This window comes from Saimiri boliviensis, chromosome 20 (assembly GCF_048565385.1).
Source record: "Saimiri boliviensis isolate mSaiBol1 chromosome 20, mSaiBol1.pri, whole genome shotgun sequence".
Lineage (NCBI taxonomy): Eukaryota > Metazoa > Chordata > Mammalia > Primates > Cebidae > Saimiri > Saimiri boliviensis.
In genome coordinates this window covers 33,633,991-33,656,142 of record NC_133468.1, presented here as the reverse complement: position 1 = coordinate 33,656,142, position 22,152 = coordinate 33,633,991, and the positions used below count along the sequence as shown (strand labels likewise).

The window sequence follows — 22,152 nt, the reverse complement described above, 5'->3', positions numbered from 1 at the left end:
TTTATTTTATTTTTGAGACTAAGTTTCGCTCTTGTCGCCCAGGCTGGAGTGCAGTGGTGCCACTTCGACTCACTGCAACCTTCGCCTCCCAGGTCCAAGCGATTCTCCTGCCTCAGCTTCCCAAGTAGCTGAGTAGCAGGGATTTCAGGCACCAGCCATTACACCTGACTGATTTTTGTATTTTAGTAGAGATGGTGGTTTCAGCATATTGGCCAGACTGGTCTCGAACTCTTGGCCTCAAGTGATCCTCCCGCCTCAGCCTCCCAAAGTGCTGGGATTATAGGCGTGAGCCACCACGCCTAGCTCCTGGCGCCTTCTTTAACACTGGCTGTTAGGACTGTGTCCTGGCGAGGCCTCTGCACACCGAGTGCATTTCCCAGATCCAAAGTAATAACTTCCCTTGCCCAGGAGCCTTCAGGGCTGGAGTGCCCGGTCTCGCAAGTGGAGGAAACAAACGTTCCTCTGAGCGGGGGAGGGGGAGTGGGGGACAGTGGGAAGGGTTAGTCCCGTCCTTCCCTGCCGTTGCCTCCGCTGCGGGCGTTCCTCCAGGCCTGCTGAGGGCGCTGCGGGTACGGGGCCGCGCCGCTCTGGCCGACGGGAGGGCAGGGAGGCGCCTCGGTGGCGGTGCGCTGTCCAGCATTTCAGCAAGCGGCGGCGGCACCCGCGGGGAGGCGGGGGGCGCGGGGCCGTGGGGGCCGTGGAGCTGCCCTGCCCAGCTCAGCCCAAGCGAGGCGGCAGCCCGGACCGGCAGGATCCGAGGGCCTGGCCCCGCCGCCCGGCAGATCGCGGCGGTCAGCGGGGAGGTGAGAGCGCCTGTGGGGCGGGGGCATCTCCCAAAGGGGCTGGGGCCGGGTGGAAGCCCGGGCCTCCCCAGCCACCCCCAGGGTCTGCAGGCCCTCCGAGCAGAGGGGCGGTGTGGGGGAACAGCGCGGGTGTCTGTCCGGGAGTGCCAGGCACCCGGAGAGCAGAGATGAGGGACGTTCATTTCACTGAGAGGGATGGAGACAGTGGGGACACTATGGGGTCATGGGCAGGACTCCCCTGGGCATAAATGACCATGGCCTGGTCCACGAGGGTGCCAGGGAGGCCCCCAACTGCCGTCCCACTGAGGAGAAGGACCTGCTCCCCAGGGAAGGGAGAGACCGATGCAGGGACCCCATGGAGATGCTGGTCACTGGCCCGGGTGGAGGGAGCAGGCCCCCACCTGGATGCTGGGCCTCTGTCCAGCAAGAGGTGCCAACCCAGGGGACAGCCTGGCCCCTTTCCCAGCTGCCCAAATGGCCCTAGGGAGGCAGGAGCTGGCAAGGAGAACTGGGTTTCACAGAGGATGGCATTTACTCTTGCACTGGGAAGAGGATGGAGGACACAGAAGAGAAAATAGCTGCTAGGAGTTTGGGGGGGGTTCTCTGTACACACCCCCTACCCCCAGATGCCCAGAGAGAGTTCCTAGAGCCCAGAGTTAGCCCAGCCCCAGAGCGAATTCCTGGTAAATAGGAGAACTGAGAAAAGATGCAGCCTCTGCCTTGCATCCGCCTCCCCCTCCCTCCCAGGGCTTCTGCCTGGACAGTGTTGAAGCCTCCTGCAGTTCCTGCTCCTGACAGCAGATCCATTGTGGCGAGAGATTTAGGGGGAGCAAGGGAAGGTTGTACCAAGTCTGTCTTGGTACTTCAAAGCCTGTTCCCTATTCCAGTCATAATTTCTTGTTGCCCTAAGACCTCACTCATCCTAGCATCAGGGGGCTTGGGCTGGTCTTTTGTCCCATGGCAAGAGAAATGGCAGGTGCTGGGGTTTGTTGGAGAGATGCATACCAGTTCCTCTGTCCAGGGGGCATCTTAAGGTCATGGCCCCAGCTTGTGCCACCTTCTTCCTCAGCCAAAAATAGGACCCAGCTGGCTAGGAAATTGTTCCCACACAACACTAGCTTTCTGGTTCCTTAACTTTATACCCCATCCCACTCTCCTGTGGGGTGGAGGAGGTATTCTTGAAGAGTGACTAAAGAGTCAACTGGGTTTTAAGAGGTGGGGATATGTGGGTTGGGAGTCATGGACTCTGATGTCAGAAAGACATAGGGTCAAATCTAGGTTATGTGACCTCAGGTAAGCCATTGACCTTTCTGAGTCTTTCCAATCTGCAAAGCAGGTGTGGTGTTAACAATGTCTACTTTGCTGTTGAAAGAAATGCTCTGGATAAGGGGATGGGAGACTACTTTTACAGTATAAAATGCTGGGTGAGTGTTAGTATATAGGAGACAAGTAAGAATTGCTTAAAGAAGAGCTGGATAAATGTGTAAGAGTGTTGAGTGATATTTGAAGCGTATTTTTCTGTTCCCAGAGGAGGTGAACATTGGTTGAGGGCCTCATAGCCAGCTCCATGCTGGGCACAATGCAACGGTTGACTCAGCTAATCCTCACGGAAGCTTCACGAGGAAGGCATCATTGTCCCTATTTCATAGCTGAGAAATGAGGCTTGAGTGACTTTCCCAAGGTCATGAAGCCACTCGAGCTGTCTTCCTGGAGGCAGGAGAGTTACTGACGACCTGTCCCATTCTCTGTTTATCAAGGCCCAGTTCAATGCCAGTGTCTTGATTCACGATGCCAGCTTTACAGGTGGGGAGCCTCAGGGAGATGGATGAGGGTGTACAGTGCAGTGAGGAGGTGACTCCTGCAAGGTCACTGGGATACTTGGAGGTAGAATATGCTTTAATCGGCCAGCTGGGTGCCTCTATCCCTGTCGCGCCTGCCAAAGTGGGAGTCTGGGTCTGACAGTCCCATCTGCTCCTGCACTCACTTTGCATCTCCTCTGCCTGCCAACCTCTTGCTGACCTCTTCAAGCCAGTGACTGCCCCTTCCTTTCTTAGTGTGTCACCCTCACCTCCTGAGATGGTCCATGGCCAGATGTGGCTACTGGTGCTGCTGGGGTCAGCCTCCCTTCCTGACTTTTCTCCCTCCTCTGCCCACATTTTATTGCCACCCCCCCTCCAGGGACAAAATCATAGCTTTTCCTGTCTCAGAAGCCTGCTAGGGGCACTGATGGGGAGGTTAGGGGAGCCCAGCCCCTCTTCCTTCACTCCTATACATACACTGAGCCTCTGTCCGTGGTCCTGTAACTTCACATACATGATCTCATCTCCTCCTCACGTAACCTGGAGTCAAAAGTGCTGCTGTCTCCCTTTCACAGAGGAGCAAATCAAGGCCTGAGAGTGTGATGGGACTTTCCCAAGTCACAGAGCAAGGTCTTAGTGCAACCCAAGTCCACTGCCTCAGGACCCCAGGATGACTTCCACAGCACCACTCTGCCCGCTATTCTCCAGGCTCCCCAGGGTGAAAATCAACCCAGGCACTGTAGGCCGGTGAGTGTTGGAGGGGTGGGTACGAAGTGCTGGAGGCAACTGAAGGACACTTGAAAAGGAGTCCAAGGACCTTTCTGGGCCTATCTCTGATCCTGGCCCCCTGTATGACCTTGAAAGGAGCCCTTCCCATCTCTGGGCTTCAGTGTCCCCAGTCCTAAAACGATGGGGTTTAATCCCAGGTGTGGCGGCTCACACCTGTCATCCTAACACTTCAGGAGGCCAAGGCAGGAGGATCCCTTGAGGCCAGGAGTTCAAGATCAGCCTGGAAAACAGAGTGAGACCCCATCTCTACAAAAAATTATAAAAAGAAGGCTGCTCTTCTCTGAACACCACTTCTCCAAGCTCCTTTCTCCTAACTGAGCCTCCTGCCCCTCAGCGAGTCCCCGCTCCTGATCCCCTCTCCCCTCATTGAACCCTCCCCCATCTCTGAGCCCTCCACTCCTTCACTGAGTCAAGGTGTTGGAACTAAGGAGTCCCTTCCCCTCCTCCCTCCCACTCAGCCTGGACTCATTTGCACACTGACCCATTCCCTCTGCAGGGCTTGCCTCCGGTCTTTTCTTTCTTTCTTTATTTTTTGAGGTGGAGTTTTGCTCTTGTTTCCCAGGCTGGAGTGCAATGGCGCAATCTCAGCTCACTGGAACCTCCGCCTCCAGGGTTGAAGCAATTCTCCTGCCTCAGCCTCCTGAGTAGCTCGGATTACAGGCACGCGCCACCATGCCTGACTAATTTTGTAGTTTTAATAGAGATGGGGTTTCTCCATGTTGGTTAGGCTGGTCTTGAACTCCCAACCTCATATGATCTGCCTGCCTCGGCCTCCCAAAGTGCCGGGATTACAGGCATGAGCTACCAAGCCTGTGCCCGACCTCTCTCTCTCTCTCTCTTTTTTTTTTTTTTTTTTTTTTTTTTTTTTGAGACTGAGTCTTACTCTGTCACCCAGACTGGAGTGCAGTGGTATGATCTTGGCTCACTGCAACCTCCACCTCCTGGGTTCAAGCGATTCTCCTGCTTCAGCCTCCCTAGTAGCTGGGACTACAGGCATGCACCAGCACGCTGGGCTAATTTTTTTTTTTTTTTTTGAGACGGCGTTTCACTCTTGTTACCCAGGCTGGAGTGCAATGATGCGATCTCAGCTCACTGCAACCTCCGCCTCCTGAGTTCAGGCAATTCTCCTGCCTCAGCCTCCTGAGTAGCTGGGACTACAGGCACGCACCACCATGCCCAGCTAATTTTTTTGTATTTTTAGTAGAGACGGGGTTTCACCATGTTGACCAGGATGGTCTCGATCTCTCGACCTCGTGATCCACCCACCTCGGCCTCCCAAAGTGCTGGGATTACAGGCTTGAGCCACCGTGCCCGGCAATTTTTGTGTTTTAATAGAGACAGGGTTTTGTGACATTAGCCAAGGTGGTCTCAAACTCCTGACCTCAGGTAATCCACCCGCCTCGGCCTCCCAAAGTGTTAGAATTACAGGCATGAGCTACTGTACCCGGCCATGCCGCCTCTCTTTACAGCACCAGCTGCAAACTTAGTCTTATTTTCCCGAAAATTCCATGAATAAGCCTCAATCACCTCACCTCTGCTGCTTTCCCAGCCCCATGCCTGTGGTCCTTGGGGGGCCTCCTGGGCTCTGGTGAAACACCCTAGGAGGTATATGGAAGACATCCTGGTGTCTTTGCAGCTCACCTCGAATTCTGGGCCAGAAAGGACTCTAATCTTGGTTCAACCAAAGAGTCCTGGGATCTCTAGGTGGGCCACTGGGCCTGTTTAGCCCTATTTTCCCCTTTAATTAAGACCCAAGTCTGTAGGTGACTTGGGACAGGTGAATTTAAAATCTCAGCTCCAATAAATCAAAGCTTGAAACACTGGAGGTGACTTCTGCCTCTAGTGATGAAACTGGAGGCTTCCTAACATACAGATTTATAGGGCAGAGTGATGTTTAAGTCTTGGGACTGACAGGGCCTTCATGGGTTGGGGGGATCATCTAGTCAAAACCCATTTTTAAATTTTTTTTGAGAGAGGGACCCAGTCTGTTGCTCAAGCTAGAGTGCAGTGGCACAATCACAGCTCACTGCAGCTTCGATCTCCTGGGCTCAAGCAGTAGCAGTCCTCCCGCCTCAGCCTCCCAAATAGCTAAGACTATAGGAATGCACCACCACATGCAGCTATTATTATTATTATTTTTTTTTTTTTTTTTTTTTTTGAGACGGAGTTTCGCTCTTGTTACCCAGGCTGGAGTGCAATGGCGCGATCTCGGCTCACCGTAACCTCCGCCTCCTGGGCTCGGGCAATTCTCCTGCCTCAGCCTCCTGAGGGATTACAGGCACGCGCCACCACGCCCAGCTAGTTTTTTGTATTTTTAGTAGAGACGGGGTTTTACCATGTTGACCAGGATGGTCTCGATCTCTCGACCTAGTGATCCACCCGCCTCGGCCTCCCAAAGTGCTGGGATTACAGGCTTGAGCCACCGCGCCCGGCTATTATTTTTTTTAGAGATGGAGATTCACTATGCTGTCTTGGCTTCCCAAAGTGCTAGGATTACAGGTGTGAGCTGCCACGCCCATCTAAGAACAGCTTTTGCTGAGTGGAGAAGAGTCAGATGAGGGGAAGGGAAGGCGTTTGGGAGGCAGAATGAGGGGGAGTGGGCTCAGAGAGGAGAAAGGGGTGAGGGTGAGAGAGAGATGAGAGAGAGAGAGAGAGAGAGAGAGAGAGAGAGCAAGCATGGGAGGCCCAGGAGAACAGAGGGTACTATGACAGGGAAGGGCTTGTTATCACCAATTACAGACCCAGGCTGGCCCAGCCTAGGCGTTCACTGTGGCTTAGCACCTGCTGATACCTCTGGGGTGCTGCCCCTCTGCCCTCTTCTGGGTCATGAGCACAGGAGGGTGACATCTCCATGCCAGAGGCTCAGCCTGTGGGCCCCATGTCATCTAGAATAGAATTCTCAGAGGGCCTGGGTGGGTGAGCCAGGTTCAGGCTGCTTTGCTGACTGCTGACCTAGAAGACAGGCCCCCTCCCCTGGGGCCATGCGTGCATTGGCTCCAGAGCGGCACTCACCCCCTCAAGGACTCCTCCAGAGCCTAAAGCCGCCGGCCTGTCCGTCTGCAGGGCCGCTTCCTCGGCAGCCAGCCTGGCCTCTGCCTCCAGCCACCCCCGCCCTGGCCTCCTGCCCACTGCTGAGACTGCTGTGCCCGTGGAAGCTGGCGGACGGTGCCGAGGCTCCCTCAGCATCCTGCCGGGGCCTCTGAGGGCTGTGAGGAGGCTTGGCCTGGTTACCCAGACCCCGGGGTCCAGGAAGCTTCCTCAGCTGAGCCCCTCCCAGTCCAGCACTCCTCCCCACCACCATTTCCCAGCACTCCCCAGGATAGAGACAAGTCAAAGCAAGTTGTTAGATTCTTAGAATCAGAAGAATGGCATATCTTCAGCCTAGGCAACATAGTAAGACCTCAGCTTGCTAAAAAAATTTAAAAATAAGCCATGTGTGGTGGCACGTGCCTGTCGTCCCAGCTCCTTGGGAGGCCGAGGTGGGAGGTTGCTTGAGTCTAGGTTATAGTATACTATGATTACACAACTACGCTCTAGCCTGGGCGACAGAGTGGGACTCCATCTCAAAAAAAAGAAAACACACACACACACACACATACACACACGCACACGCACACGCACACACAGAATGGCATACCTTCATTGTACAAGTCTTGGGAAATGCAGAAACCAAGGAGAAAATAAATAGAAAAAATCCGTAGTTCCACCACCCAGAGACAACCACTGCACTCCAGCCTGGGCGACTGAGTGAGACTCCGTCTCAATAAATAAATAAATAAATAAATACTCTTTAGAGCCAAGTTTGGTGGCTCACCCTTGTAATCCCAGCACTTCAGGAGGCCGAGACAGGAGAATCACTTGAGCCCACAAGTTTGAGACCAGCCTGGGCAGCATAGTGAAATCCCATCTCTACTGAAATAAAAAATAAATAGATAAAAATTAGCCAGACTCGATGGTGCACGCATGTAGTCCCAGCTACTCAGGAGGCCGAGGTGGGAGGATTGCTTGAGTCCGGGGGGTTCAAGGCTGCAGTGAGCTGAGATTGCACCACTGCACTCCAGCCGGGGCGACAGAGCGAGACTGTTTCAGTGAATACATAAGGCTGGGCGTGGTGACTCACGCTTGTAATCCAAGCACTTTGGAGGCTAAGGCCGGCGGATCACCTGAGGTCAGAAGTTCAAGATCAGCCTGACCAACATGGTGAAACCCCGTCTTAAAAAAATACACACACACATACATACATACATACATACATAAATATTCTTCAAAAAGCATATTTTTAATATCCTTATAAAAGCTGTGTAGGCTGGGCGTAGTGGCTCACACCTGTAATCCCAGCACTTTGGGAGGCCAAGGTGGGCAAATCATCAGGTCAGGAGTTCGAGACCACCCTGATCAACATGGTGAAATCTCGTCTCTACTAAAAATACAAAAATTAGCTGGGCATGGTGGTGGGAGCCTGTAATCCCAGCTACTCAGGAGGCTGAGGCAGGATAATTGCTTGAACCCAGGAGGCGGAGGTTGCGGTGAGCTGAGAGCATGCCATTGCACATCAGCCTGGGCGACAGAGGAAGATTCTGTCTCAGAAAAAAAAAAAGAATGACAGGGGAGGTGCTAGACAGAGAGGGCAGAGGATTGGCACTCCAGAGGGTGTCATGGGCAATTACACAGAGGTATGAAACCTCCTGGTTTTATTCAGGGGATAGAGTTATCAGATGTGGAAACAGCACAGGACGGTGGGGGGGGACCTGATAATAGCAGGCAGCCCAGTGGGTGTGGTCAGCCAGGCTAGGCCTTGAAGGACCCTGAAAACCATAGTAAGAACTAGAAATTTTTTTTTTTTTTTTTTTTTTTTTGAGGCAGGGTCTCACCATCAGGTAGGCTGGAGTGCAATGGTGAGATCATAGCTCACTACACCCTCCAACTCCTGGACTCAAGATATTCTCTTGCCTCAGTCTTCCAAGTGGCTGGGACAGGCCTGTGCCACCACACCCAGCTAATTTTTTAATGTTTTTGTAGAGACAGGGTCTCGCTATGTTGCCCAGGCTGGTCTCAAACTCCTGGCCTCAAGCGATCCTCCCATCTCAGCCTCCCAAATTGTTGGGATTATAGGCATGAGCCACTGCACCCGTCAAGAGCTGGAAATTTATTCAGAAAGCAATGACAGTCATATGCTCTGGGGCAATGCCATAAAATGCTCAGGTTTGCACTTCAGGAAGCCCCCTCTGGCTGCAGTAGCGTAGGAGGGAGAGAGGGAGAGGAAGAGACCAAGAGCAGAGAGGCCAAGGGGGGTGTCTGTCTGCCTGTTCATCTGGGCAGGTGATGGTACCACTGTCAGAGGAGCAGGCTTCAAGACTGGCAGAATCTCCAAGCCACCCCTTCTCCCATCAGGGCCCCAGAGGGGGCTTCTGGGGAGGCAGGCAAGCTGGAACACTCAGTGGGTCCTTCCTCCAGGCAGTCATTTCTTCCCTCTCTGTCAAGCCCTGTCTGACACATATGTCTTGGTCCCTGCGACCCATCCATCAATCTCCCCAGAACACCTCTCTCTTCCCTGCCTGTCAAATGCTCTCTTCTCTCTCCTGCTCTTCAGACATCAGAAAGCAGAGACGGTCATTCATTCACTCGTTCATTCATCACACAGCAGCGGCCCCTCCCCACTTAAAGCTGCATGAACACTTCGTCATCTCCAAGCCCTGCGCTAGGCACTAGGTAAAGAGAGGGGAAGCAGGAGCTGGGCACAGTGGCGTACACCTGTGGTCCCAGCTACTCAGGAGGCTGAGGCGCGAGGATTGCTTGAGCCCAGGAGTCTGGGGCTGTACTGCGCTATGATCGCACCTGTAAATGGCCAATGGACTCCAGCCTGGGCAACATAGTGAGATCCTGTCTCTAAAAAAATGGGAGGAGCAGGACAGTTCTTGAGCCCAAGCAGCCCTGGAGAATGTTTTTAGATGGACTAGGCATCATGTAGGAGCATTCCAAGGGCTTCAGGGACACTGGTGTGGGGAAGTTCCACCTGACCTGGTTGACTTTGATTAACTTTTGAGCCGGCATCACAGATGGAGCTCAAAGAATGAGTGCAGGTTTGCCAGGTGGAGGCACAAGGAGGCAGGGTGCTTTTGGCAGGAGCAGAGAGGAGGAGGCAAGAGCACCAGGCGCTTGGGAACAGGGTGGCTGGAGTGCCGGGGTCTGGATGGAGAAGCTGAAGCCCAGGGTTGGAGACAGGGGCGTCCCAGTGTGGGGGGTCTTAGTGCCAGGCAGTCTAGCCTTTTTTTCCGTGGACAGCAGAGAACGCCAGGAATGTTCCAGTAGGTAAATGTACGACCAGAGCTGTTCCAGGAAGGTCACTCTGAAGAGCGGGTGTGATTTGGACAGATGGAGACAACAGGGGGCCTGCGGTGTGTTTTCAGGACATGGGTCATAAGGCCCGGGGCCTTTCCCCTCCTCTCCGTGGCTCAGCCCAACCTGGACACCCAGAACCGCTGCAGCCATGGTGGGGGTACAGGTACCTCCCCACGTTCTGTTTGTTTTTTGTGGGTTTTTTTGAGGTGGAATTTCGCTGTTGCCCAGGCTGGAGTGCAATGGTATGATCTTGGCTCACTGCAACCTCCGCCTCTCTGGTTCAAGTGATTCTCCTGCCTCAGCCTCCCAAGTAGCTGGGATTACAGGCATGTGCCACCATGCCTGGCTAATTTTGTATTTTTAGTAGCGATGGGGCTTCACCATGTTGCTCAGGCTAATCTCAAAATCCTGACCTCAAATGATCCACCCACCTCAGCCTCCCAAAGTGCTGGGATTATAGGCATGAGCCACCATGCCCAGCCCCCTGCCCCAGTATTTCTAGAACAGTTTATGAGTAGATTCCCAGGACTCACCCAAAATGACTGATTGCAATACTTTTATTATTATTACTATTATTATTTTTAGAGACAGGATCTCACTCTGTTGCCCAGGCTGGCGTGCAATCTCGGCTCACTGCAACCTCTGCCTCCCAGGTTCAAGTCATTCTCCTGCCTCAGCCTCCCAGGTAGCTGGGATTACAGGCGTGCACCACCACGCCCAGCTAATTTTTGTCTTTTTAGGAGAGACAGTGTTTTGACATGTTGCCCAGGCTACTCTGGAATTCCTGACCTCAAGCGATCCACCCGCCTCGGCCTCCCAAAGTGCAGGGGTTATAGGCGTGATCACCTGGCCAAAGTCTGCATTTTTTAAGGCTCCAAGGTGACCCTACATGCTAGAGTTGAGAACTGGTGCCTTATTGCTTTGCACACACTATTCCCTTCACCCGGAACGCCCTTCCTCCCTCTTCCTCTGCCTCCCTGAGCACCAGGCTCTGCTCAGATCTCTTCTCTGTGATGTCCTGTTCCAGTCTGAGTGCCCTCGAGGGCCCGGGGCTGCTGCTTCCCCAGCCCACTTTACACCCCATTCTGTCTGGTGGTTTACCTTTCCAACTCATTTAGCCTTTTCTGCGAGCCAGAGGTTGCTGCATGTATTCACTTATTCAGTCCTCACAACATCCAGTGAAGCAGGCAGGTCATCGTTTGGGAAACGGAGGCGCCGAGAGGTTAATCACATCACCCAGCTAAGAAGTGGTTGACCCGCAGAGGCTGCACCGAGGCACTGTGAGGCCCCACAGTGGCCGTTCTCTGAGGGCAGGGACCTTGCGGGATTCACTGTTGCAGGTCATCAGTGCAAGCACAGGGCCTGGTATCTAAGAGGTACTCAATTTCCTCATCTGTAGGATGGGCTGAAGGAGAGCAGTTCTCTCCCAGGGCTGCTCTGTAGCTTGGGATATGAGAGGGACTGTAAGCTATAGGGTGCATGGCGTGGATGGGGAGCAGGGGCAGAGGCTCCTCTCTATTTATTTATTTATTTGCGACAGGGTTTTGCTCTGTCACCCAGGGCGGACTGCAGTGGCACAATCATAACTCACTGCAGCCTTGAACTCCCAGGCTCAAGTGATCCTCCTGCCTTAGCCTCCCAAGTAGCTGAGACTACAGGTCCATGTCACCATGCCTGGTTAATTTTTTTTCTTCATTTTTAGTAGGGATGGGGGGGTCTCACTATGCAACCCAGGTGGGTCTTGAACTCCCGGACTAAGTAGTCCTCCCATCTCAGCCTCCCGAAGAGCTGGAATTGCAGGTGTGATCCACCACGCCCAGCCCTCTCTGGGATTTTGTTTCCCAGACAGGAGAACTTGTCCCTCCTCCACGTGCTGTGCTTCGGCCTTTCCCACAGAAATCAGCCCCTTTGACCCCGGCCTGGGGGTGGGTACCCTGATGGAGATTCTCAGATGACGGCAGAGCAGAGTGGAGACTTGGAGACGGCCCAGCTGCAAGGGCAGCTCCCCCTCCCGCTCTGACCTGAAGGGGCTCACCTGTTCCCAGAGCAAAGAGGACCTCCCTTCCGCATCCCCACCGTTCCTACCTCCCACCCACCATTCCTCAGGGGCTGTGGGTTATTGTCAATGATGTTGTTAATTAGCTGCTTAATTAACTATTTAGGCTAATCAGATTAATTGACATTAATTGGTTACCATTTGTCAAGGACCTTGGAAAGCTGTGCTTCTCAGAGTTGAAGTGTGTGCCTGGCGCCGGGCAGGGGAGTTGGGGAGGAGCTGTCACCGTGCTGAACAGCTGGGGGTACCAGGTGGCAGGCAGTGGCAGTTCCAAGGCCACCAGGACCACTGCTCAGGGACTGTGTACCTCCTGGCACCTCTCAGGAAGCACCAGCTTCTGAGTGCTGGCCTCTCACACCTTGGGACACACGTCACCTCTTCCTCTCCCTTAGTTGTTTAAGAAAAGGTTTGACAGGGACTGGGGGAAGACTGAGAAACTTTCCTTTTTGTAAAAAAAAAAAAAAAAAGAGAGAGAGAGAGAGAACGAGATGGGGTCTTGCTATGTTGCCCAGGCTGGTCTCGAACTCTTGATCTCAAGTGATCCTCTCACCTCAGCCTTTCAAAGTGCTGGGATTACAGACATGAGCCCCTGTGCCCATCCAAGAGACTTTCCTTCCTCCATCCCCAAGGGCTGTTAAGACCTCAGAGGGAGAGGGACCTTAAAATTCTAAATAAGCCGTGAAGTAAGTAGGTCACCACATAACAACTGCTAGGATGACGTGCATATGTTCAGCCAAAAAAAAAAAAAAAAAAAAAAAAAACAGAAAAGATGAGCAGTGTGGGGTAGATAAAATATGCAAAATATTAAACTATGATAAAATGATCAGATTTGCATTATTTAGTCAATTACAGCCCCCAAAACCCACAGTACATTTTTATGCCTGTTTTAAAACACAACTAACAGTTTTAAATTATAGCACTTGAAACAACAACAAAAAAAAACTACTATGAAATGCATCCTACGTTTTGGGAAGAGGGAAAAAAAAGCCAACCCGCTGAAAAATGGGAGTGTGCGTTTGTCTTTAGAGCCATTCTCTGAAGATTAAATGGCTCCCATATTTAGTCCAATACTGGGCTGGGAGTTAGCAGCCTGCAGTCTTTCTTTTTTTTTGGGGGGGGGAGGTGTGTTGCGGGGACGGAGTCTTGCTCTGGCGCCCAGGCTAGAGTGCAATGGTGAGACCTCAGCTCACTGCAACCTCTGCCTCCTGGGTTCAAGGGATTCTCCTGCCTCAGCCTCCCGAGTAGCTGAGATTTCAGGTGCCTGCCACCGTGCCCGGCTAATTTTTGTATTTTTAGTAGAGATAGGGTTTCACCATCTTGGCCAGGCTGGTCTCGAACTCCTGACCTTGTGATCCACCCGCCTTGGCCTCCCAAAGTGCTGGGATTACAGGCGTGAGTCACTGCACCCAGCCCCATTTTTTTTTTTTTAAATAAAGACAGGGTTTGACTCTGTTGCCCAGGATGGGGTGCAGTACTGTAATCATAGTTCACTGCAACCTCAAACTTCTAGGCCCCAGTGATCCTCTACCTCAGCCTCCTGAGTAGCTGAGACTACAAGCATGCACCGCCACCCTGGCTAATTCTTTTTGGTAGAGTCGAGGTCTTGCTATGTTGCCCCGGCTGGTCTTTTTTTTCTTTGAGACAGAGTTTTTTTTTTTTTTTTTTTTTTTTGAGATGGAGTTTCGCTCTTGTTACCCAGGCTGGAGTGCAATGGCGCGATCTCGGCTCACCGCAACCTCCGCCTCCTGGGTTCAGGCAATTCTCCTGCCTCAGCCTCCTGAGTAGCTGGGATTATAGGCACACGCCACCATGCCCAGCTAATTTTTTGTATTTTTAGTAGAGACGGGGTTTCACCATGTTGACCAGGTTGGTCTCGATCTCTCAACCTTGTGATCCACCCACCTCGACCTCCCAAAGTGCTGGGATTACAGGCTTGAGCCACCACGCCCGGCCAGAGACAGAGTTTTGCTCTGTTGCCCAGGCTGGAGTGCAATGGCATAATCTCAGCTCACTGCAACCTCTGCCTCATGGGTTCAAGTGATTCTCCTGCCTCAGCCTCCCTAGTAACTGGAACTACAGGCATGTGCCATCACACCGGCTAATTTTTTGTATTTTTAGTAGAGATGAGGTTTCAGCATGTTGGCCAGGCTGGTCTTGAACTCCTGACCTCAGGTGATCCGCCAGCCTCAGCACTTCCAAAGTGCTGGGATTACAGGCATGATCCATTGTGCCTGGCCCCAGGCTGGTCTTGAACTCCTGGGTTCAAGTGGTCTTCCCACCTCGGCCTCCCTAAATTCTGGGATTATAGGCATGAGCCACCAACCCTGGACAGGGAGCCTACAGTCTCATCTTGACTTTTCCACTGAACTCCTGAGGGTCCTTTCCCCTTTCTGGGCCTTGATTTCTTCAATGGTGAGTCCCTGGCCTGTCTTCCTGAGATGGTGCTTACATGGAGCAGAGGAGGGGTGGACTTCCAGTACCCCGGAGGTGCATACAAATGTGAGGGGACGGAAAAGTTTCATTTGGCGGGAGGGTCTAGTGCTCATCTTGGACGGGGGATTGCTTTCTAGGGAGGAGGGGTTCCCAGGTTGGTGACAGAGGTTTCTAGCTTGAGAAGGGGTGACATGGAGAGCGAATGTGGGGTCTCTCCCTCTCTCCCCCTTAACTGTCCAATTCTGCAGCCCCCGGGGGGAGGAAGGACGGGAGAGACTGGAGGCTGTTGCCTAGCAACGACAGGCGCATCTGGATCGATGGCAAAGTCAGTGCTGCTCCAGCCCCCAGCCCGGCTCTCTTTGATCTCAGCCAGCCCAGCAGAAACCTGGGGGGAAGCCCCTGGGCAGCCAGCTTGATTGGAGCTGAGTCAATAGAGGGAATTTTCCATAATGAGATTGTATAGGCAGTGGAGGCAGCTGCCCGGGCTTCTCCTGTCACCCTCCCCAGCGGGTGGAAGGGGTCAACTGTCTGTCCGTCCAGCACACATCCTTCCTGCTGATCGCCCTGGCCTGCGTAGGGGGTAGGGTCAGGGGTGGACATCACCATCCAATTTTGATTCTTGTCGGCCTTGCACTGCCAGGGACTCAGAGCCCAGCCCCACCTGTTAGGTTTTGAAGGGAAGGTGAGGGTTATAGAATGACACACACACAGAAAGAGGGCAGCTCAAAGGCAGATGTAGGGTGTTTGTTTGTTTGTTTGAGACAAAGTTTTGCTCTTGTTGCCCAGGCTGGAGTGCAACGGCGTAATCTCGGCTCACTGCCAACTCCTTCTCACAGGTTCGAGAGATTCTCCTCCTGCCTCAGCTTCCCAAGTAGCTGGGATTACAGGCGCCCGGCACCACACCAGGCTAATATTTCTAGTAGAGACGGGGTTTCATCATGTTGGCCAGGCTGGTCTTGAACTGCTGACCCCAGGTGATCCACCCTCCTCAGCCTCCCAAAGTGCTGGGATTACAGGCGTGAGCCACTGCACCCAGCCCCAAATGCAGGTTTTGTGTCCAGCATAAAACCTACAAAAGTAGGGAACCAGCCTAATGCCAGAGCTACAGCCTGGGGCAATTTACAGGTATGGGCGGGGGCGGGGTGGGGGGGAGTCTGGACAGTCTGGCTTGCCCTGCAGGATATTGATAAGATGTCCCAGTGATGAGGCGGTCTGGCCCTTGTTCCGGCAGAATGTGATACTCCTGCACTTTCTCCCTGCAGAATATTATTTAGAGGTAGGCTGTTTCTTCAGTCAGGCCTTTGTTAGCCTTGTGGTCAGGTGGTTAGGCAGGATGTTTCCCATGGTTCGAACCCCGTGAAATGTTTCACTTTGACCAAGGTCTGCAAAAGAGCAAGGAGCTTACAAAATGGTATGATTTAGACTAACACCACCCTAGCCCTGCTAGTAGTATACATGCCTCTGACACTTGGTCCAGATGAGGGAAACTGAGGCCCAGGGGGAAAAAAAAAAGGAATCTGGTTATACAACTTCTAGCCCATTGCATCTTCCTCTGCCTAGCTCCCAGGTGTGAGCCTGAGTGGGGGTTGGGGTCTGATCCTGGAGGAAGGAGAAGGAAGTGATGAAACTGGAGAAAGCACATAAGCTTCTCCGATTTCACTGCAGGGTCAGCGTTCAAGGCCAGCTTGGGAGGGTCCTCAGAGAGCATAGGCTTCTGACACACAGGTGGCTCTCCCTCCGTATCTCCCGAAGGCCATCTGATTTGCACCCTCCCGGGACACAGAGACTGCCACCTGCCATCAGTGACAGCTCAGTCATAAGACTGTTCTTTCTTGGGCTAAGCTGAAGCTGTTTCTGTAGAACATTCCCTCCACCCCCAGTCTCCATTCTCACTCAGGCAGCCCCAGGGAAGCTGTCTACTCCCGGTGGAAAGGCTTCAGCCTCCCACAAGGCCACTGAGGGCCCTGACAGAGAGCAGGAGGACTGAGTGAGGCAGGGATTCTTTTGTTCCACTAGAATGCAGGGAAGAAGAGACCAAACCACTACTTGCTTATTTCATATCCGTTCCGGATTCTACAGATCTGTCTGCTGGGTTGAACTGGTCTGTATTGCTTTTTTTTTTTTTTTTTTTTTTTTCTTTCCTTTCCTTCTTTCTTATTTTGAGGCAGGGTCTCATTGTGTTGCTCAGGCTGGAGTGCAATGGTGAAATCTCGACTCAGTGCAACCTCCACTTCCTGGGTTCAAGCAATTCTCCTGCCTCAGCCTCCCAAGTAGCTGGGACTACAGGCATGCACCATCACAGCTGGTTTATTTTCTTTTTTTGAGACGGAGTCTCGCTCTTGTTGCCCAGGCTGGAGTACAGTGGTGTGATCTCGGCTCACTGCAATCTCCACTTGCCAGGTTCAAGCAATTCTCCTGCCTCAGCCTCCTGAGTAGCCGGGATTACAGGCACCCACCACCATGCCTGGCTAATTTTTTATAGTTTTAGTAGAGATGGCCATGTTGGCCAGGCTGATCTCGAACTCCTGGCCTCAAGTGATTCGCCGGCCTCAGACTCCCAAAGTGCTGGGATTACAGGCGCAAGTGACCATGCTCATCCTGTATTGCTTTCAGTAGCCAGTGTTGCTTGTTCTGATATCTTCAGAGGGCTATCATGCTGGTGTGAGTGTCCCCAGTGTCTTCTGTGGGTCAGCCAGTCTGAGCTCCTGGCTTGGCTGGGTCTGTCCCGTTTACAAGGCTCTGTAAGACCTGCCCTGGGCTACTTCAGTGCACTGATCTCACCTGAGCATTGTTACCTGTTCTCATGGGGGCTGCATTACCTGTACTGTGGATTCCTCTGGAGGGAGCAGACAGCAGAGGCCTCCTTGTCCCATCTTGTCCCTTGTCAGTGATGCTCCGGCCCCCAGCTGGCTCCTTTGATCTCAGTCAGTCCAGCAGAAACCTGGGGGGATGCACCGGGCACCCTGCTCGATTGCCACCCAAACCTTTGCTCCAGGAACTCAAATCAAAGCCAACAAAGAGAGGAGCCTCGACCAGGCAAATCCTTCCTATCTATTCAAAGTCAGGGCTGGGGCTGGGCGCAGTGGCTCACACCTGTAATCCCAGCAGTCTGGGAGGGCAAGGTGAGTGGATCACTTGAAGTCAGGAGTTCGAGACCAGTCTGGCCAATATAGTGAAACCCCGTCTCTACTAAAAATACAAAAAGTTAGCCGGGCGTGGTGGCACACACCTGTAATGCCAGCTACTTGGGAGGCTGAGCACGAGAATGACTTGAACCCAAGAGGTGGAGGTTGTAATGAGCCGAGATCACGCCACTGCACTCCAGCCTGGGCAAAACAGCGAGACCCTTTCTCAAAAACGAAAAACAAAGACAGGGCTGGACTCCGAGGCTTACAAAGTAGATGACCATGAGGCCCATGTAAATGTCAGCACACACATGGTCGAGGCATAGTGAGAGCAGTGACCAAGGACCTTTGCCTCCATAGTTCCCAGAGATGGTGGTGGTAAAAACAGGTAGTGGGCTCCCTGTTGGTGCAAACACAGGCTGGGTCTCAACAAACAGACCTAGGTGGCTGCTCTGTTCCAAGCCCTGCACTGGGCATTAGGGAGATGGATGCGGATCAGTCTAGTCTCTGCCCTTGGACAGCCCTCCGTCAGCCAGGAAGCAGTCATGCTAGATTGCTAGTAGTAGCCAGAGGGTAACAGCAGAGGGACGTCCCCCCAGGAAGTCCTTCCAGGCAGTCAGGGAAGGCTTCACGCAGGAGGTGATGCTTGAGCAGTCTTGCAGGATGGGTAGATGAGGAAGGACCTTCCAGGCATGAGGAATAGCGTGGGTCAGTGCGTTCTTGGGTGGAGCGGAATGCTGTGCGGGGCTGGACAGGGACTAGCGTAGGGCTGGACACGTTGCCAGCCATCCCACCAGGACTTTCTTGCCCTCTCTGCCTTGCCGGCCCCGGGCACCTCATCTTGGCTCTTGAAAACTTTGCCAACCCAGCCACCTCCATTCCCCAGCACAGACTGAGACAGCAGGAAAAAGGGACAGCCCTACCCTGGCACCGCTGGACCCAGCCCTAGTCTGAAAATGGGAGGGTTGAAGAGGGACTACAGGGGCTGTGGCCAGAACGCAGAGCTGTAGTGCCCACACTTTTGCAGGCCAGGCTGCCTGTCCCTCCAGGAACCAGCCCTCCCACCCCCAGCCAGAGAGCCTGGGGGCTCTGGCCAAGATTTTCCTCCAGCTCCAGCAGGGGCGGCAGGAAGCTCCTGCTGCTGAATAATTGAAAGCAAGGCTTTCAGCAGCTCCCCTCCCCCCAACCACATCTTCTGGAGGGTTGGGTAACAAACAGCCATGCCAGCACCAGCGCCTCCCCAGAGACACTCCAAGGAGTCATGGAGGAAACTCACTGGGCTAACCTCTCTCTGCTGGCTGCCTACGCCACCTCCCACTGCAGTATCTTCTTACCCATCTTTTTTTTTTTTTTTAATTTGAGACAAAGTCTCGGTTTGTCGTCCAGGCTGGAGTGCAGTGGTGCAATCTTGGCTCATTGCAAACTCCGCCTCCTGGGTTCAAGCGATTCTCCTGCCTCAGCCTCCCAAGTAGCTGGGATCATTGGTGCCCGCCAGCACGCCTGGCTACTTTTTGTATTTTTAATAGAGGGGATTTGCCGTGTTAGCCAGCCTGGTCTCGAACTCCTGACCTCAGGTGATCCACCCGCCTCACCCTCCCAAAGTGCTGGGACTACAGGTATAAGCCACCATGTCTGGCCTGTTACCCATCTCTACTGGTCTCTACTGGTCTCTACCGGTCTATGTGGGTTTGTATTTCTGAAAAGCACCATGATTGGGCTATGAGTGTTTGTACTGATTTAAAATGGTAATTATCAACCTGATCCGTTCTGATTTATACGCATCTATATTTCCTCCTGGTCTAACTCATGCCTGTAATGGTTTAGACTGATTGGGGTAGTTCATGGCTGATAAAAGCTAACACTTAATACATACAGCTTATCACCTACACAGGCACAGTGTACACACCTTACTCCTTTCCTCCTTACCCTGAGGTGGGGGTATTTATATTAACCCCATGTTACAGATAAGGAAGAGTTTAAGTCACTTACGCACACGTAGTAAGTGATTTGAACCCATCTGCTACTGGCTGACCGGCACAGGTCTGTCTTGGTTCATGTGGACCGGGATATCCTCTAGGAGCAGAATTTTCTCCAAAGGCAGGGGTCTGAGGGCATCAGGCTACAAGAGAGAGCTGAGCACAGTGACTCACATCTGCAATCCCAGAGCTTTGGGAGGCCAAGGCAGGAGGGTCGCTTGAGTCCAGGAGTTAGAGACAAACTTGGGCAACCTAGTAAGATCCTGCCTCTACAAAAAAATTAAAAATTAGCTGGGCATGGTGGCATGTGCCTGTGTGTAGTAGTGGCCAGCTACTTGGGAGGCTGAGGTGGGAGAATCACTTGAGCCCAGGAGGCAGATGCTGCAGTGAGCCATAATTACACCATCGCATTCTAGCCTGGGTGATAGAATCAGACCCTGTCTCAAAAATAATTTTTAAAAAGCTGCAAGAGAGATCTTTCCAAAATGCAGTTCTGACCTCCCCAGCTCAATACCCTTCACGGGCTCCCTATTGCCTGCAGAATATGGTCCTAGCTCCTCAGCCTGACTCTGAAGGTCCTGGGGTCTGGCGCTTGCTCAATGGGCTCAGCCAAGACAAGCCCATGCTTTTTTTTTTTTTTTTTTTTTTTTTAAGATGGAGTCTCCCTCTGTGGCTCAAGCTGGAGTGCAGTGGCATGATCTTGACTCATTGCAACCTCCGCCTCCTGGGTTCAAACAATTCTCGTGCCTCAGCCTCCCAAGTAGCTGGAATTACAGGTACCTACCACCATGCCTGGCTAATTTTTTGTGTTAGTGGAGACGGGGTTTCACCATGCTGGCCAGGCTGGTCTCAATCTCCTGACCTCAAATGATCCACTTGCCTCAGCCTCCCAAAGTGCTGGGATTACAGGTGTAAGCCACCACACCCAGCCACAAGTCCATGCTTTTCCCTGTTTCCTCTCCATCCCTTCTTCCCACACACCCCTACACCCTGTCCAGGACATCCTTCTCCTCCTTCTTTGTCCTGCCAACTCCTACTTATGCTTCAAGATCTCTCCTCCAGGAAGACCTCCTGGCTATGCTCCTGACACACCCCAGCTCCATTACATGTCTCTGCCATTCATCCATCATCCCAGCATGATAAGCACCCATGCTTCTCTTTCTGCATTTCTCTCTTATCCTCTGGTGAACCCCAGAGTCGCCACTCACAAATAGCTGCGACCTGAATGAATGACTCAACCCTGGAGTTGATGGGGTGTCTCCTGGTCCCGTGGTCCTTACTCCCCCAGCCCCATGCTCTTGGGCAGTGAGCACTGGGGAAGCTTCCAGGATAAACTGTTCAAGGCTGGAGGTCTGCAGAGGGTTCCCACAGGGAAGGGAAGGTTCAGCAGGAGAGTGCTCCAGGGAATATGTCCCTGTCTTGGCTGTACCTGGCTTCAATGCCAGGATTTGGAGTGGGGACACGCCCACATTCCTTGGCACAATGCAGATGGCTTTTCTTTCCCAGCTTGATAAAATATCTTAACAAACCATTGTTGCCGCACACTGATTTTTGACCAAGACCCAAGCCGAGTTTCACAACTTAAGGACCTGGTTTAATGCGTATTTGTCAGTTCTGTCTCATTTCTGACAGTTGCAAAGAATCTTTTTCCTCTGGGAAACTCAGGAGGCACATTGCTGCCCACCCGCTGTCCCCACACTGGGCTTTTTCTCTGGAAGAGCTCATCTTATGTTTCCAGCCACCACCTTCACAGGAATGCAGCTTTCTTCATCAGAAATTCCTTTCCACCCTAGCCCTCTTAGTCAAGGGTCCCTGGGTCTTACCATGCCCTTACCATCGCCTGTCCTGTCCCCTGCACTCCCTGTTCCTTACCTGGAGAAGACACTTCTTCCTTTCCTCTCTTCCTTCCTTCCTCTCTTCCTCCCTTTCTCTCTCTCTTTCTTTTTCTTTTGGATAGAGTCTTGCCCTGTCGTCCGGGCTGGAGTGCAATGGCAATGATCTCAGCTCACTGCAACCTCCACCTCCCAGGTTCAAGCAATTCTCCTGCCTCAGCCTCCTGAGTAGCTGGGACTACAGGTGCATACCACCATGCCTGGCTAATTTTTTGTATTTTAATGGAGATGAAGTTTCACCGTGTTGCCCAGGCTGGTCTCGAACTCCTGAGCTCAAACAATCCACCTACCTCTTCTTCCCAAAGTGCTAGGATTACAGGCCTAAGCCACTGCCCCCAGCTGAAGGCACATCTTTCAAAGGCCCATTTCTAACATGATTCTCTTCATGAAACCTTCCCTGACCATCCTAGGCAAAAGTAGAGCCTCCCTGGTCTCTTTTTTTTTGCTTCCACTGGGTGGATGGGTGGGAGAATGTCAACAAGGTCTATCTTTGGAAGAAGCTAGTTAGTGCAAGAATAAATGAATGAATGATCCCACCAAGCTCCAAGCTACAAGAATAGGGAATATTGTCTCCATTTTACAGATGAGGAAACTGAGCCTTGAAGTTTAATGACTTTTCCTGATCACCCAGGCAGAAGTAGTGGAGCCAGAATGTAAGCTAAAGTCTTCTGACTCCAAGTCTTTGTCCTTGTCTAAAACTCTTTTTCCTGGCCCCTGTAGAAGACAACACAAAAAAACCTTAGCAGTAAGAAGGTGGTTAAATTGTGTGACCACAGACGAAGTGCTCACTTGAAGCTGTGGGGATCTGTACCTTTGAGGCTCTAAGTCCCAACATTCTCTGGGGAGGCACGATGCAGGGCCAGGAAAAGAAGCCTCTAGGGGAATGGGTGCTGCACCCTCCCCTCATCCCCCACAAGAGAGGCTTCTGAGCCCCGGGAGC

At 52.6% G+C, this 22,152-nt stretch overlaps 1 protein-coding gene across 1 annotated transcript in view; it reads left to right on the top strand.

Annotated features, from left to right (window-relative positions):
* The first annotated feature begins 608 nt into the window (after positions 1 to 608).
* Positions 609 to 22,152, top strand: part of SRRM3 (serine/arginine repetitive matrix 3) — a 74,070-nt gene continuing 52,526 nt past the window's right edge. Inside the window, exon 1 of the mRNA XM_039460724.2 lies at positions 609 to 803. The gene's annotated coding sequence lies outside the window, so the exon portion shown is untranslated. The remainder of the gene's footprint in view (positions 804 to 22,152) is intronic.